At 45.8% G+C, this 17,580-nt stretch overlaps 1 protein-coding gene across 1 annotated transcript in view; it reads right to left on the reverse strand.

Annotated features, from left to right (window-relative positions):
- Window positions 1–1,679: 1,679 nt before the first annotated feature.
- KCNJ12 (potassium inwardly rectifying channel subfamily J member 12) overlaps window positions 1,680–17,580 on the reverse strand; it is an 80,091-nt gene continuing 64,190 nt past the window's right edge. The window contains exons 3-5 of the transcript XR_002940200.3: window positions 7,322–7,497; window positions 5,528–5,790; window positions 1,680–4,484 (exon numbers count right to left, since the gene is read on the reverse strand). The gene's annotated coding sequence lies outside the window, so the exon portion shown is untranslated. The remainder of the gene's footprint in view (window positions 4,485–5,527; window positions 5,791–7,321; window positions 7,498–17,580) is intronic.

Below are 17,580 nucleotides of genomic sequence, written 5' to 3' on the forward strand. Positions count from 1 at the left end.
ACCGGGGTGAGGGCAGAGAGGCACCCTCTCCAGGGCTGCACTTCCTCCAGCAGGTACCAGCTCCTCCCCCTCAACTAAGCTCCATGGCCCATCCCTGCCCTGGGGGCGACACCACAGGGACCTTCTGCCCACCTTGCCAGGCTTTTCAGAGGCCTCGGAGCTGTGGTCAGGCAGGCGAATGGGGAGCAAGCCAGGGGTTACAGATCCAGAGCCTAGGGCAGTCCAGGCAGGGGGGGCTGTGGTCCCCTGTGACCACTTCTGTGACCTTGCCACTTGAACCCTCCAGGGCCTGTGTCCTCACCTCCAATGTGAAGATCAGGCTGGGCCATTATTGCAGAGCTGTGCTGAGTGTTGAAGAAGGTGCGTGTCACGCGTTATTATAGGTAGCTGGTGTTTCCTGAGCGTTTGGAAACGACGCTCTGTAAAATACTGTGAACTAACCGCAGAGCTGGGCACAGCATGCTTCATGATCTCATTTTATACTGACATGTTTAGTCATCGTGCTGTCAAGTATTCTCCAGCCACATCATTTGTTAGTAGTTTGACCTGCATAGGAGGGCACTGTCACCCTCCCTCCTGCTGTGCTGATTTCAGCTGGAGCCGCCAGGCCAGGCCGCCTCACGCGCCCCCTGCTGACTAACCCGGGAACTGCCCGCCGCCTGCTCTGAGCTTCCTGATGTGGGCGGGACCGGGCCGGGCAGGGCCAGGCGCCTGCGGGGAGGGGCGGGGCCCGGCGACTGAGGGGAGGGGCGGGGCCAGGCGCCTGCGGGAGGAGAACTGGTCCAGGATCAAGGAGTCGCTCAGTGCAGGACGGGGCCAGAGTTCACATCCCTGGCTTGATCTACAGGTAAATTTTTTTTGTATACTTTTAAGTTCTAGGGTACAGGTGCACAACGTGCAGGTTTGTTACATAGGTATACATGTGCCATGTTGGCTTGCTGCACCCATAAACTCGTCATTTACATTAGGTATTTCTCCTAATGCTTTCCCTCCCCCAGTCCCCCACCTCCCCTACTGGCCCTGGTGTGTGACGTTCCCCGCCCTGTGTCCAAGTGTTCTCATTGTTCAGTTCCCACTTATGAGTGAGAACATGCAGTGTTTGGTTTTCTGTCCTTGTGATAGTTTGCTGAGAAAGATGGTTTCCAGTTTAATCCATGTCCCTGCAATGGACATGAATTCATCTTTTTAATGGCTGCATAGTATTCCGTGGTGTATATATGCCACATTTTCTTAATCTACTCTGTTATTGATGGACATTTGGGTTGGTTCCAAGTCTTTGCTATTGTGAATAGTGCCGCAATAAACATATGGACCTACACGTAAACTAACTGGTGTGTGTCAGACATAGATACAGGCCAAGAAGAAAAGTCAAAGTAGGCAGGGGCAGCTCCAGGACAGTGATGACCTGGGTCGCTTCATTCTGTGCCTGGGGAAGAACCAAAGCCACTTGGAGATTAACACCATGACAAAAACGAGGGACGACGTGTGTGCAGTTGTGGGTTTCATGTTTACTTTCCACGACTCTAGAGGACTTGCCCACCTGTTCATACATAAACCAGTGCCCAGGGCCCCACTGCCCCGTGAGGTCTCCATCTCCCCCATCACCCCACCCCCTGCTTAGCTCCTGGCCCACCCCAACCATCCCTTAGTTGATGAGTTGGTGAAGCTGCCCCCTTTTTCCTCCCTATACCCTCTCTTCTCTACCCCAGGTCCTGCTGGGCCTCAGTCTTTGGTCTTTCTGCCCCACCTGCCCCAGCACCCCCCGGTCTCTTGGGTCCTCACCTGCATGCTCCCGAGCTCACCTCCAAGTTGATCTGCATTTCACAAGGCTGGCCCCCTGCAGCCCACCCCCTCACCTGAGGCACCAGGACCATCCACTTCCTCCACTCTCCTCACACCCCCAAAGTGACTCAGGGCTCCCCTGAACAGCTGGGCTGGAGTCCTCCCACAAGCTCCCTCAGTTATACCTGCTCCCATTCCCTCAGACCCAGCCCCCCAGGTCTCCAGACCCATTCATGGACGTGGCCTCCTAGGCCTCTCAACACTCACCTCCCAGCAACCCCTCAGCCCTGCCCTCCCCAGGCACCAACTTGGGACTCCCACAGGGGCAGAGACACCTATTCCCACTTGGGCTCATGTCACCACAGCTCCCTGGGGATGCTGAGCCTGTGAGCCCAATCTTGCTCCATCCCTCCAGTTCCTTTCTCCAATCCAAGTTCTCTCAGACCTGCAGTGTCACCCCTGGAAGCCATCTGGACACCCAAGGCACTGCCTAATGGAGATGGCCATACTCTTCCCTGTAGGGATGGACAAGGGACACCTGCAGTGTGCAGGTCACAATCTGAACCTTTGGAATGGTGTGGCAGGCCGTGCCCTGCCAGAGCCCCCACCAGGGCCCCTGAACGGCTGCTCCCCATCAGTCACAAGGAAGACCCTTGATGATCATCCCCACTGCCTCTGAGATGGGCCCGGAAAGGCATGAGCTTCTCAAGCACCTGGATCACCATCTGGGGAATGGCAGTCATGATCAAGTCAATCCCTTGTGCCCCAGAGACATTGTAACTCCCCAGTAGCATCCCAGAGGGACTGAGGCCACCCTGGGCAACAGAGCAAGGTTCCATCTCTACAAAAAATAAAAATGTAGCCGGGAGTGGTGGCGCACACCTGTAGTCACAGCTACTCATGAGGCTGAGGCGGGTGGATTACTTGAGGCCAGGAGTTCAAGGCTGCAGTGAGCTGTCATTTCGCTACTTCAGCCTGGGTGACAAATAGGAAGGGGAGCGGGAGGGGAAGAGAGGGAGAGGGGAGGGAAGGGAGAGAGAGAAGGAGAAGAGGGGAGGGGAGGGAGGGAGAAGGAGAGGAGGGGAGGGAGAAGAGGAGGAAGAAGAAGAAAGAAGGAAGAATCCCAGAGGGGAAAGAGCCACCAAGGGTATCCCCACACTCTGTGCAAGCGTCTCTCTGCCTGAAACATACATGTGTGAAACTCACTGTTGGCACAATCAAGATGGAAAATTAGACTTGAGAGCAGCTTCTGTGGTCTTTGAGAGGGACCCAGGTGATGAACAGAAGCAGGGAGGCTCCATGGAAGGGAGAAACCCAAGTAGATGGCCTTCTCTGTGGCTTCCAGCCTGGGGCAAAGGGTGGTCAGTCTCAAGATACCCAGTAGGGGAAGGGCTCATGTGGGAAGAGGGAAATGGAAAATCCTGCCGCCTGTACAGCATGGGGAAATCACCCGAGACTCCAAAGTGTCATTACTGTGATGTCTGTAGCATAACATCCACATCGCTATAACATCCACAGGGGCCTCCTTAACACCATCAGGCTCTGGAATCGGAGAGCAGAAGAAGCTTCACAGCTGGAGCTGAAGTGGGTCTGAGTACAGACTAATCTCTATTGTGAGGCTTACTATTATCCCTCCTTTAGGGACATGGTCTTTTAAAATATTTTATTTTGAAATAATTATAGAACTTATAGAAAACTGCAACGGCAGCATAATGGGTGCCTGCTCCCTTCCCCCAGCTCCCCCAGGGCTTCTAGTTTTGCCATGTGTCCCCACCACCATGATGGACTCGGCCTCACTGACCAGCCCCAGTGGACGGCACCAAGGGCAGGCAGGATCACACACTCTTTGCTCGAAACACTCAGGGATCCTTCCTGCCCCACACACCCTCTCCATGCACCCACATTCTCTGCCCAAGGGTGGCCTGGCCCCCTATCCCCTGCATGTGGCTCCTTCCACTCAGGCTGTGGATCGATCTCATGTATTGCAAATGCGGTTTAAACTTTGAGAACAGCAATTCTGGTTTGTAGGAAAAAGTGAGGATCTAGGCCTTTGCAGTCATGCACAGTTCATATGAGCTGCTGCCTAGTGTGCCTACCAGAGACACACCTGTTGTTAAACTACAGCTGGATTTACTGTTCCATTCTGCAAGAATATGCCATGGCGCTGTGGAGGGTGCAGTGAGAGGCCTGGAAGAGCCCTGCTGCAGGCTGTGTGTGTGTGCCAGCTGGCCAGGGGTGGACTAACGGGAGAGGGGGCTGGCTCTGAGTTGAGCACTGTCAGGAAGCAGGAGGAGGTAGGTATACACTGGAAGCTTCATAAACCTCATCCCCCGGGAGGCCTGACAAGGGCAGGACAGGCTGTCACCAAGGCCAAAGCAGCAGTCACCATGTGGGCTGGGAGGGGACACGGCTGGCACTCCTGGCCTGAGAGATGCTCCCATCTGTCTGTGTTCAGACAGGATGCTGGAGTGGCTTGTCTTTGTCTTGATCAGGACCATCTGGGGTCTTGCCTGCTGCTGCTGTCCTGAGGGATGGTTTGTGTTCTCCACGAGAGCCCCACAACCTCACTGAGGGTGCCAACCCAGCTCCTGGGACACAGCCACCCTCCTCCTTCTCAAGCTTTAATGAGAAACGGGCAGGAGGTGGCCGGAGACCATAGCCCATCTTCCGGGGCGCTAGGGGTGTCTGCTCGCAGTTCTGGTCTAGGGCAAAAAGAGAAAGGAAGGGAAAATCTCTCAGAAAATAACGGAACCACAGTGGGGCTGCCGGCGAGATGAGCAAACTGGGCTGGTGACATCCAGGGCGTTAGCAAAGAAAAAAGCACCAGTGTACAGGCAGCCAGGGAGCCCAACCGCTCTCTTAGGGCCGCCCCCTCCCAGTCCCTCCCGAAGCCACCCTTGCCCCGCCCTGCCCCAAGAGCACACCCCGCGCCCCTCCCCCAGTCCTCTCCCCGCTCGGCTGCCCCCTCCCGCGGCCGCATCCCTAGTCAGTCCCTGAGACCGCCCAGAGGTCAGCCCCTGGGATCAGGCTTGCAGTGTTGGGCCGCCCTCCTTGCCAGATGCCGCCCTGGAGAGGGCAAGGGCGCAGAAAGGGCTGAGCGTCCCAGGTCCCTACGTGGCCGCATGTGAGCGCATTCCAGGAATAAGGAAACGAGAGGAGTAGGCATTTCTACCGTCTAAGGCACTTTGCATGAAATCCCGTGGCACTGGAAAAGTAGTTGAAACGAAAACAAAGTAACGCTGGCTTTTACGATGCAGATAAACGGATAAGCGGCGTAGGAAGCAAGTAGGAGGGCTCCGTGCACACCAGGCGCAGCCGAGCGGGGATTTGCCTGCGCGTCCGAGCGCACAGGGCGGTCGCCGAGTCCCAGGGAAGCCCCCTGGCCTCGCGCTGCAAACTCAGGCAGCCTCTGCTCCTGCCTTATGGCTCTGAGGGCACGTGCTCCTCCGGGGAGGCACAGCTTCCTCCTATTTCCCACTTCCTCATCCGGCCCTTAATTCACTAAAGACTAACAGGGAACGATGTTCATTACCAAAGTGGGTGCTCCCCCTAGCGTAGCACAGAACGCGGCGCTCTTCTCACTATTGAATTGGAATGATAATATTTTTAGCATCAAAAATTAATTCTAGAAATCTATTACAGTTCATTTTCCAGAGAACAAGGGTAGCAAAAATAGTATAGGTTTGTTTCTTAATTTCCTTATGACACACATCACTGGTTCATGTGATAACGTGTGGATTCTCACCTGGAAGACACACGAGGAATAAAATCACCATATTTTAAACTCTATCTCAAGTCTCTCAACGTTTCAGGCTGTGTTCATTCACACACTGCAGAATGATGAATATTCAGAGGAAACTTTTGCAGAACAATTAAAATTGCAAAATCGGAGCCGGGCGCAGTGGCTCACGCCTGTATTCGCAGCAGCACTTTGGGAGGCCGCGGTAGGAGTATCGCTTGAGCCTGGGAGTTCAAGACCAGCCTGGGCAATATAGTGAGCCATCATCTCTAAAAAGATAAAAATAAAAATAAAAAATTGCAAAATTACCTAAAATGAAATGCATACATTGAAATGCACACAATTATTATAAAAATTAAAGTTAATATTAATAACATATGACATGAGCCACAAGATTTACATTAAAATAGTCTAGTTGACAATAACTTGAATATTTAAATAAAGTCCTCTTTATCTCTAAGTAATATATTTACAGTCTACCATTATATGAATCACTTAAAATTCAGATGAGGATATTAATCAATATTGACAATTTCTTCACGAATATCAAGTGAATAATAATGATTTTACTTTTTGGTTTCATTTTATTGTTGACATAAGATCTTGTTCTGTTGCCCAGGCTGGAGTACAGCGGCAGGATCATGGCTCACTACAGCCTCTGCCTCCTGGGCTTAAGCAGTCCTCCTTCAGCCTCCTGTGTAACTGGGACCACAGACACGCAACACCAGGCCCGGGTAATTTTTTATTTTTTATTGTTTGGTAGACACAGAGTCTCATTATGTTGCCCAAGCTAGTCTTGAACTTCTGGGCTCAAGCGATCCTCTCGCCTCAGCCTCCCAAAATGCTGGGATTACAGGCATGAGTCACCATGCCCAGCATAAAGATTTTATTATGTGGAAATAAAAGGACATTAAAATATAACTTGAAATAACCCATTTCCTTGCAAATGTTTTATTTTTCCACCACTTAATCAAACAGTGCCAACACTAGACACTGTCACATTATTTGTTGAACAAACAGTATCTCAAATAACTTCATATAAATATTACTGGGAAACTTAGCATTTTATTAAAATGTTGTTTAAATTTCATATTTTATCAAAGTCTAACATATTAGTAATAATATATTCTTTTTATTCAAATTTAAAGTTCTATTTGATGATAGCAATTTATAATTTTATATTAATAAAAAGTCATTCATACAGTTTAATAATTATTTTATAACTTAGCATTACTGAAACCAGCACAGATGGTATAATGTTCATGATATTTTAATTTATAGGTTTAACATACACATACATAATTCAACATTAATGGCTTCCTTAATTACTCTACCATTAATATTGTAATTTTATATTATCATTTAGGGTTGCCCTTCTATTTTAATATTAGATGTTTCAGCATCCATCAGTTCTATCTAGCTCTTCTCACTGGTTCTTCTTTGAATTCCAGACATGGCCACAATCTTCTCTTCTAAAATTCTAAAATCTGAGGGCTCTCGCTGGCTGGGTGCTGCTGGAAGAAGTGTAACTTGGTTGTTACCTCAACGTTATTTTATTTTAAATGTTTTAATTAAAAGACACTTTTTAAAATGTGGAAATCCCTGAGAATATTCACTTCTTTAAATACAATGGGAATAGGTATGGATGAAGTCTGTTTCTCCTCATTTGATCCAGGGGTGCTTCTCAGAACTCTTCCAAGCGCCAGATCCTGGGCCACTGACAGCTTGGCCCTGGTGGCAGTTCAGTTACCCCATCACAGCTGGGGCACCAGGGGAGCCCCACAGGTGGGCGAAAATTACCGTAGATTAACACCTAGGCAGTTTAACACAAGCAGCCAGCACCAACATCACGGTACTTGATCTTCCAACTTCCTGCACTACCAATTCTAAGTCTCATCACATTCTCCTCTGGCCTCTCGGCCCCCAGCACGCAGGCTTCAGCCTCTGTTTCTGCTGAAGCCCTTTCTTCATACACCCTAGAACATAGAACACAGGACAGAGAGAGAGACTTTAGTAGGAATACTGACATTTAAAAACTTATCAGAGATGTGAAAAATCAACTACATGAAGTACGGAGGTATATTAAGGCTTTGTGAATAGAAACACAATAAAGGGTGGGTGTGTAAAGCTATTTTCCAATCATCCTTCCAAACCAAGGCTTTTGAGGGAACAAGGCCTCCCAGCAGATGGCAGGATGGGCCCAGCAGTGTCTTCAGCCCATTGCTGTCCTGAGTTAGGAAAGGCTGAATTCTATTTTACATGCAAAATAAAACATTTATTTAATTAAAGATTCAAGCTACATACAGTTCTTCATAAAACACTAAAATATTTTTATTATCGATATTTTTCTGTTGCTTTTTCTCATGAAACACGATTTGCCTTTGTGAAACCTGAAGTCTCCTATTCTATCAATGAGAAGGTATATCAAATGGATAGTCCATCCAGTGTATCCAACATCAACTACAAAATGTCTCCCTTTTTCCTAATTTTGCCTTTTTTTCCCTTTGTCATTCTTGAGTCTCTGTTAGTGCACTGCAGAAGTGAAGACGTGCACTTAAAGAAATGCCAACATCTGCTGAAGATCAGATTAGATTCCATATTTTGTATTTTAGTTGATGTAATGATGATTTTAGTTATGATGACTTTAGTTGATGTAACGATTCTAATGAACAGGAAATATTTTGTTTCCTATTTTAAAAGATACCATTAAATCATGATGAATATTTTTCAATTTATTACGGATGTGTATTCAAGGGGTTGCCATTTCACCTGCTTCAGTCTTCCCTCTAAACCAATCCTAAGACATACCTAGGCTGAATTCATATCACATGAAAATTCATCACATGATGTCCTACTAGGTCAAAAAGTATAAAAACTGACATTATGGAGAAAGACTTCATTGCAACCAGGACACAAAGACACTAAGGCACACAGTGCTCAGAGCGGCATGCTGACAAGATCTCTGGTGGGAGGCCATTGTCTGGACACCTGCTGGGCTTTGTCCTGGACACCATTCATTCACTTGAGCATGTTTGGTACCCAGGGTTCCTTCAGGTACATCAGTATTCAGTGGCGTGCCCAGAAGTCAGATGACTCTCATGTCAGGGGTGCGAAGTCAGACTCAACTTGCTTTGGGAAGTCCACTGGGGTGCAGGCTGTGTCAGGAAGCTTCCTGGCAGGGAAAAATCAACAGCATCAGCTAGGATGGAAGTACATCAACTGATGATGACCCTGCACATGTGGCTTTATCAACGACAGATCTGCCAGTCTCCAAAACAGTGTAGATTCAATGCAGTCCAGGAGGAAATTCACTCACGTGACCAGGCAAAATGCAACTAACAATTCACAGTGCTTTTTGGTTGTGGAGACCTTTCTCTGGGCTACTGTTTCCCAAAGGAAAGCTGTGTCTTCAGAAACAAATAAACTGATCAAGAGATACTTTCAAATGTTTCATGTAGAATTGTTTCTAATCTTCTAGCTATAGGATACTTCGTTACCCAGAGAATGCGCCACTCTCCTGCCTGTGCATGGGGCTCATCCGCTCCCAAGACATCCAGGGCCTCTGGGTGCTATAATTCAGAGGGTCTCTGAAAGAGCACGAGGGAGACTGTTGACATGAATGGTTTTCTCTGTTGGCTACACCTGTCTTACACGGAGTTCTATGTGTCATTCAAATACCTTCATATATTAAACTTCAGGACATTCCAAGTCTCATGCAAATCTCGCAGAGGAAATTTTCCAAGGGTTTTAGGCCCTCCTCTCCCATTTGGGAGGTTTTGTTGATTTCTAACTGCAGAATGAGGTGCTGGAACATGCCAGGTTCTGGTTCCCATGGCCATAACGGAGCTGGACGACAGGGGTGACCACAGAGGCACAGTCCTGAAAGCATTGCACAGTAAAAATGCAGAGTATCTACTCAGGGTAGAGGATGGCTACAGAAACATGCTCAGCTTGTCATGGTGGGTACAGTGGGCATGGGAAGGGGGCACAGGAAGCTCAGGGGCACCCCCAACCTCCACCATGATACCAAAAGATGTAACTGACCACTGGGAGGAGGGCCCCACATGGTCCTGCTGTGTCCTCTTCGATCTGCTTGGCACTTTTGCTGTTGCAGAGCTCCTCTGAAGCAGGGTCCCATGCAGCAGCAGCACTGAGGACTGCGTCCACAGTAATAGGCTGTCAGATGTGTGTGAGGCATCTCGTGCAAGGTCAATGGCAGGCCCAGTGCTGTTACGTGAGCAACTACTTTTTACAATTATTTTAAAACAACATATGGCAACATTGGGAAGCTGCTTTCCTTTAAAATGGTTCAATGTTTTTAGTTTGGACAAGATATGACTAAATTAATTTTCACATCATTGTGCTCAGGCACAAGCTCATGCATGAGGCATGACCAAAAATAGTTCTGGAAAGATCAGGCCAGTCTACAAGCCAAGGGCACATGTATGATGGAGGGCACCTATAGACGGTGGGGACACAGGAGGAGCATGCCGAGAAACCCTGTGAACTGACCTTCCCGCTGCCAAGGTTGCAGCCTCCACCACTGCAGCTCTGACTCACAGTTTACATTGCTGAAGTCAAATAAAATATAGACATGACTCTCTAAACTTAACACTGATTATTTAGGAGGCAAGAATGGCAAAGTGGGGCATACTCACAGATCGGGTGGTCTTCAGTATGTTCCAAGAACAAAGAGAAAGTTGAGAGTTTTTATTTTAAAATTCATATGGAACCAGAATAGCCCAGGGGCAATCCTAAGCAGAAAGAACAAAGCTGGAGGCATCACGCTACCTGACTTCAAACTGTATTACAGGGCTACAGTAATCAAAACAGCATGGTACCGGGACAAAAACAGGCATATAGACCAATGGAACAGAATAGAGAACCCAGAAATAAGGCTGCGTACTTACAAGTATCTGATCTTTGACAAACCTGACAAAAACAAGCACTGGGGAAAGGATTCTCTATTCAATAAATGGTGCTGGGATAGCTGGCTAGCCATATGCAGAAGATTGAAACTGGACCCCTTCCTCTCACCATATACAAAAATTAACTCAAGATGGATTAAAGCAGAGGTCCCCAACCCCTGGGCAATGGACTGGTACCAGTCTGTGGCTTGTTAGGGACCAGGCCGCACAGCAGGAGGTGAGTGGCTGGTAAGCAAGCATTACCACCTGAGCTCCACCTCCCATCAGATCAGCAGCAGCATTAGATTCTCATAAGAGCGCGAACCCTATCGTGAAATGCACATGTGAGGGATCTAGGTTGTGCACTCCTTTTGAGAATCTAACTAATACCTGATGATCTGAAGTGGAACAGTTTCATCCCGAAACCATCCCCCTGCCTACTGCTCTCTGGGGGAACATTGTCTTCCACAGAGTCAGTCCCTGGTGCCAAAAAGGTTGTGGACTGCTGGATTAAAGACTAAAATGCAAAACCCAAAACTGTAAAAACCCTGGAAGACAACCTAGGCAATACCATCCTGGACATAGAAACGGACAAAAATTTCATGATGAAGACACCAAAAGCAATTGCAACAAAAGCAAAATTTGACAGATGGAATCTAATTAAACTTAAGAGCCTCTGCAGAGCAAAAGAAGCCATCAACAAAGTAAACAGAAAACCTACAGAATAGGAGAAAATATTTGCAAACTATGCATCTGACAAAGACATAATATTCAGCATCTCTACGGAACTTAAAGAAATTTACAAGAGAAAAACAACCCCATTAAAAACTGGGCAAAGGACATGAAGAGACACTTTTCAAAAGAAGACATACATATGACCAACAAGCATAGGAAAAAAAAAGCTCAATATCACTGATCATTAGAGAAACGCAAAACAAAACCACAATGAGATATCTTCTCACACAAGTCAGAATGGTTATTATTAAAAAGTCACAAAATGACAGATGCTGGAGGAAAGGGAACGCTTATACATTGTTGGTGGGAGTGCAAATTAGTTCAACCATCGAAGAAAGCAGTGTGGCAATTCCTCAAAGAGCTAAAAACAGAACTACCATTTGACTCAGCAATCCCATTTGGAATTTATATACCCAGAGGAATATAAATCATTGTACTGTAAAAACACATGCACACAAATATTCATTGCAGCACTGTTCACAATAGCAAAGACATGGAATCAACTTAAATGACCATCAATGACAGATTAGATAAAGAACATGTGGCATATATACACCATGGAACAGTATGCAGCCATAAAAAATGAGATCATCTTTTTCAGGAACATGGATGGAGTGGGAGGCCATTATCCTTAGCAAACTAGGCAGAAACAGAAAACCAGATACTACATGTTCTCACTTATAAGTGGGAGCTAAATGGTCACAACACATGGACACATAGAGGGGAACAACACACAATGGGGCTTACTTGAGGGTGGAGGGTGGGAGGAGGGAGAGGAGCAGAAAAGATAACTAGTGGGTACTGGGGTTTAATACCTGGGTGATGAAAAAATTCTGTACAACAAATGCCCATGACACGAGTTCACCTACGTAAACTGATAACAAACCTGAACATGCACCTTCAAACCTAAAATAAAAGTTTTTTTTTAAAAAAAGGTGAGAGTTTTATTAGAGAAATGTTAGGTATTGTTTGGAAAGAAAGCACATTGGCTCTGGAGAAGCTTCTGGGAGCTGGCGAGCTCTGACTGGTGAGTGACAGCTGGAGGTAAGGTTGGTCTTCGAGTCAGGGCAGTGTGTTTGAGAAAATATGAGCTTAAACTGGTCCTCAGGTTACAGCGGGCCTTTTCAGCAGCTAGGCTTGTGGAAAATTCAATTTTCAGAGCAGGTTCTCTTGGTATGACCAGTGCTCTTGTCCTGCAAGCCTGTCCCCATGCCACGATCACCCAGTAGACAGTCCCTCAGGGCCCGGGACCATGGGGCTTCTGCATCATGGGGAGCAAGGACTTCAAGCATCCTCTCCATTTCCAGGTCACCCCCAGAAGCAAGGCTGCTGTAGCTAATTTGTGTATCGGAGATGTAATCACAGCCATGGACTGGGGAAACACCAGCCATAGGGCACAGTGGGAAGCTCAGAACAAAATCAAATACAGCGCAGATGACATGACTCCTATGGGAGCCAGATCTGAAGATAAAATCTGGTCTCTGGTGATGGAGGAAGAGGAACATCATCCATACAAGATGAAATTAGCCTCTGCACCCCAGGAAGTCCTGCACGTAGGAAGGGCCCATGTCCGAAGCGCCATGCCCTTCACCACCTCACCGGCCTCCAGCACTGCCACCAGGGTTATCACGAGTCAGTGCAACCACCCGGCTGGCCTCTGCTCCATCGAAAAATCTCCAGCTTTATCCACGCCTTGCAGTCAAAGACACTGCCAGGGGCAGGGTAGCTGCAGCCCCTCAGAGCAGGCTTAGCCTCCAAGCAGTCTCTCATTGACAAAGAACCTGAAGTTTACAAGACTATTCCAGAGAAACAGGAGTTAACGCAGATATTGTGCTTTCTACAAATTGAAGGTTTGTGGTAATCATGCATCAAGCAAATCTGTCGTTGTTTTTCCAACAGCATGTGCTCACTTCCTGCCTCTGTGTCACACTCTGGTAATTTTCACAATATTTAAAACTTTTTCATTATTGTTATTTCTGTTATGGTGATCTGTGATCAGTGATCTTTCATGTTCCTATTGTAATTGAGGCATGAACCAAGTCCATATAAGATGGCAAATTTAATCAATAAATGTTGTGTGTTGACTGCTCCATCAATCGCCATTCCCCATCTCTCTCCCTGTCCTCAGGCCTCCCTATTCCCTGAGATGCAGCAATATTGAAATTAGGCCAGTTAATAACCCTACAATGGCCTCTAAGCGATCAGGGGAAAGGAAGAGTCACACAGCTCTCACTTTAAATCAAAAGCTAGGAATGATTAAGCTTAGTGAGGAAGGCATGTTGGAAGCCAAGATAGGCCAAAAGTTTGACCTCTTGTGCTAAACATTTAGCCAAGTTGCGAATGCAAAAAAAAAAGTTTTTGAAAGAAATGAGAAGTGCTACTCAGTGAACACAAGAATGATAAGAAAGCAAAACAACCTTATTGCTGAGCTGGAGAAAGTTTTAGGGGTGTGGAACCAGCTGTGGGTCAAAGCCTCATCCAGAGCAAGACCCTAACTCTCTTCAATTCCATGAACCCTGAGAGATGAGGAAGCTGCAGAAGAGAAGTTGAAGTCTAACAGAGGTTGTTCATGAGACTGAAAGAAAGAAGCTGTCTCCATAACATAAAAGTGCCAGGTAAAGCAGCAAGTGCCGATGTAGAAGTTGCAGCAAGTTCTCCAGAAGATCTAGATAACATCATTGATAAAGGTGGCTACACTGAACAACACATTTTCAATTTAGATGAAGCAGCCTTCTACTGAAACAAGATGCTACCTAGGACTTTCATAGCTAGAAAGGACAAGTCAATGCCTGGCTTCCAAGTTTCAAAGGACAAGCTGACTCTCTTGTTAGGGGCTAATGCAGCTGGTGACCTTATGTTGAAGCCAGTGCTCATTTACCATTGTGAAAATCCTAGCGCCCTTAAGAATTAAGCTAAATTAACTCTGCCTGTGCTTTATGAATGCGTCAGGGCCTGGATGACAGCTCATCTGTTTACAGTATGGTTTACTGAACACTTTAAGCCTGTGATTGAGACCTATTGCTTAGAAAAAAAAGATTATTTTCAAAATATTGCTGCTTATTGACAATGCACATAGTCACTCAGAAGCTCTGATGGAGATATACAAGGAGATTAATGTTGTTTTCATGCCTGCTAACACACATCCATTCTGCAGCCCGTGGATCAAGGGGTAGTTTTAGATTTTCAGGCCTTATCATTTAAGAAATATATTTCATAAGGCTATAGCTGCTATAGATAGTGATTCCTCTAATGGATCCGGGCAAAGTAAATTGAAAACCTACTGGAAAGGAGTCTCTGTTCTAGATTTTGTTAAAAACATTCATGATTCATGGAAGAAGGTCACAATGTCAACATTAACAGGAGTTTGGAAGAAGTGGATTCCATCCCGCATGGATGACTTTGAAGGGTTCAAGACTTCAGTGGAGGTTACTTCTGATGTAGTGGAAATTGCAAGAGAACTTAGAATTAAAAGCGGAGCCTGAAGATAAGACTGAATTGCTGCAATCTCATGATTAACTGATGAAGAGTTGCTTCTGATGGATGAGCAAAGGCAGTGGTTTCTTGTGATAGAATCTGCTTCTGCTGAAGATGCTGTGAACATTTTGAAATGACAACAAAGGATTTGGAATATTACATAAACTTTGTTGATAAAGCAGCAGCAGGATTTAAGAGGATTGACTCAAATTTTGAAAGAAGATCTTCTGTGGGTCAAATGCTATCACACAGCATCGCATACTACAGAGAAATCTTTAGTGAGAGGAAGGGTCAATCAATGTGGCAAATTTCATCATTGTCTTATTTTAAGAAATTGCCACAGGCTGGGAACAGTGGCTACACCTGTAATCCCAGCACTTCAGGTAATGGGAGGATCATTTGAGGCCAGGAGTTCAAGACCAGCTTGGGCAACATAGAAGGACCACATCTCTACAAAAAAAAAAAAAAATTTAAAAATTAGCCAGGCCTGATGGCATGTACCTGTGGTCCCAGCTACTCGGGAGGCTAAGGCAGGAGGATCGCTTGAGCCTGGGAGTTTGAGGCTGCAGTGAGCTGTCATCGCACCACTGCACTCCAGCTGGGGTGACAGAGCCAGACCCTGTCTCTAAAAAAAAAAAAAAAAAGAAAAGAAAAAAGAAATTGCCACAGCCACCCCAACCTTCAGAACCACCACCCTGATCAGTAAGTAGCCATCAACACTGAGGCAAGGCTCTGCAGCCAAAAGATTACAACTTGCTAATGGCTCAGAGGGTTGTTAGCATTTTTTAGCACTGAAGTATTTTTAACTAAGGTGTGTACACTGTTTTAGACATATGCTATTGCACACTTCATAGACTACCATATAATGTAAACATAATTTTATATGCACTGGGAGACCAAAAAATTTGTGTGACTCTCTTAATTGTGGTGGCCTGGAACCAAACCTGCAATATCTCCAAGATATGCCTATAGATTTTTGTTTGTTTGTTTTAGCTTTCTCATGGTGCTGAGTGTGTCTGTAGTTAAACAGCCCCTTGTCTTCATTCCCAGGAGCCAGCTGAGGAGGTGTGTCATGCAACTTGCTGCCCCAGCCCTCCCCTTCTAAGGAACCCCCACACCTGCTCTGTCTTCCTGCTACAGTCTCTGAGAAAAGCCCTTTCATCTGTCAAGAACTACAAAAGTCATTCTTTAAGGTAAGAAAATGTGAGGAAGCGATCCATATAGGAAGTTAGAAATACGTACATCAATCAATTCCTATAAGAAAAATGTATAAAATGCCATTTAGTAATGAAAATCTCCTACATTTGCTACCACAAAAGAGATAATTGTATCTTTTTAAAATGTGGGTGAAAATAAAATAGAAGTATTCGTTAGTGAATATTTTATCCCTGTGAAATATATGCTCCTAAATATAGATAACAACTGAGGAAGAAGACCAGGCAAAGTCAAAAACAACTAAGACAAACAAAACCAGGAAAACAAGTGTCTCAACGGTTGTGACAAATGGAGGAAGGGAGCTTGTCTTGGTCTGTTTCGTGTAGCTATAAAGGAACACCTGAGAGTGGGTAATTTATAAAGAAAAGAGGTCTGTTTGGTTCACGGTCTGCAGGCTGCACTGAAAGCATGATGCTGGCATCTGCTCTGCTTCTGGTGAGACCTCAAGTGGCTTCTTCTTGTGGTGGAAGGGGAAGGGAAGCTGGCCTGTGCAGTGTTTACATGCTGAGACAGGAGGCAAGAGAGACAGGGGATGTTCAGGCTCTTTTTAACAACCAGCTCTCCCTGAGATTAATAGAGCTCAAGAGCTCACTCACCCCTGAGGGAGGGCATTAAATCCATTCACGAAGGATCTGCCCCCGTTAGGCCCCACCTCCAACACTGAGGATAAATTTCAACATACGATTTGGAGGAAACAAATATCCAAACTATAATAGAACTACCCAGGAATGAACTTGGGCAGAAATAGGATTAAAGATTCCCCATTCTGGAAACATCTGCACAAGGTGGCCAGAAGTGAAAAAATTGAGAAAGTCCAAGCTGCCAGGGAAATGGAGTGAGGCTCTAAACGCATTAATATAAAGGGCAGGATAGGAGCTTTGCTATTGAGGAGACCTCCAGACAGATGCCTGCAAGCACCTTTGTAGTTGTAAGCACTGCTTTGCTGTGTAAACCATTCTTGGTCAACATCCTAACTTGATCTCACTCCCACCTGCCTTACCTGTGGAAAGCCCTTTTCTCCTTCAAGACTCAAAAAACTGTGCTTTCCTTGAAATGGTATTTGTAATCAATAAAGGGCAAAAATTAAATACTGCATAACTAGATTCATGAAAGCAGAATACATAGAACAAGAGCATATTAATACAGGCAAAGCATCTGTTCACAGATTTGCTACTGTGAATGGAGAAAAATGAAATATAATTTTTTAATTGGCAGTAAAATCAAAAGTTTATTATAATTAGTACTAGTACAAAAAAAATTCTTAACCTATGATTCTCAGAGGGAGCTTAGAGAAATAGAAAAGAACAGTAAGGGCTCATCTTTGGTGTCAAAGGGACAGCCCCAGAAAATCAAACTGCTTGGGGAGTGGACACTCTTTCCCTCCCAAAATGCCACCTTCCTCCCAGCTCACCCTCACCTACCACCAGCTGTCCCTGAAGAACACCAGTGAGGATCAATTGCTCTTCTGTGTTTGTACCAGCAGTGCTAAATAAACAATGAAATAGACACAAAGTTAAAGTTACCTGATCCAAAAAGGAGTGAAGCCTAGACCCCAGCCCACTGACTCAGTCTCTAAGACCCCTCACTCAAATCTTCAATCAACAGTGGAGATGGCTGTGAGCTCTTCTGATTCCAGATGACAATACTCCTCCCTTTAATTCCTTGATATGTTTAATTATGTAAGTAAATTTAATATAAAAATCATTGCATTAGAGTTCATTGTTTTTA

This window comes from Pan troglodytes, chromosome 19, assembly GCF_028858775.2.
Source record: "Pan troglodytes isolate AG18354 chromosome 19, NHGRI_mPanTro3-v2.0_pri, whole genome shotgun sequence".
NCBI classification, from domain to species: Eukaryota; Metazoa; Chordata; class Mammalia; order Primates; family Hominidae; genus Pan; species Pan troglodytes.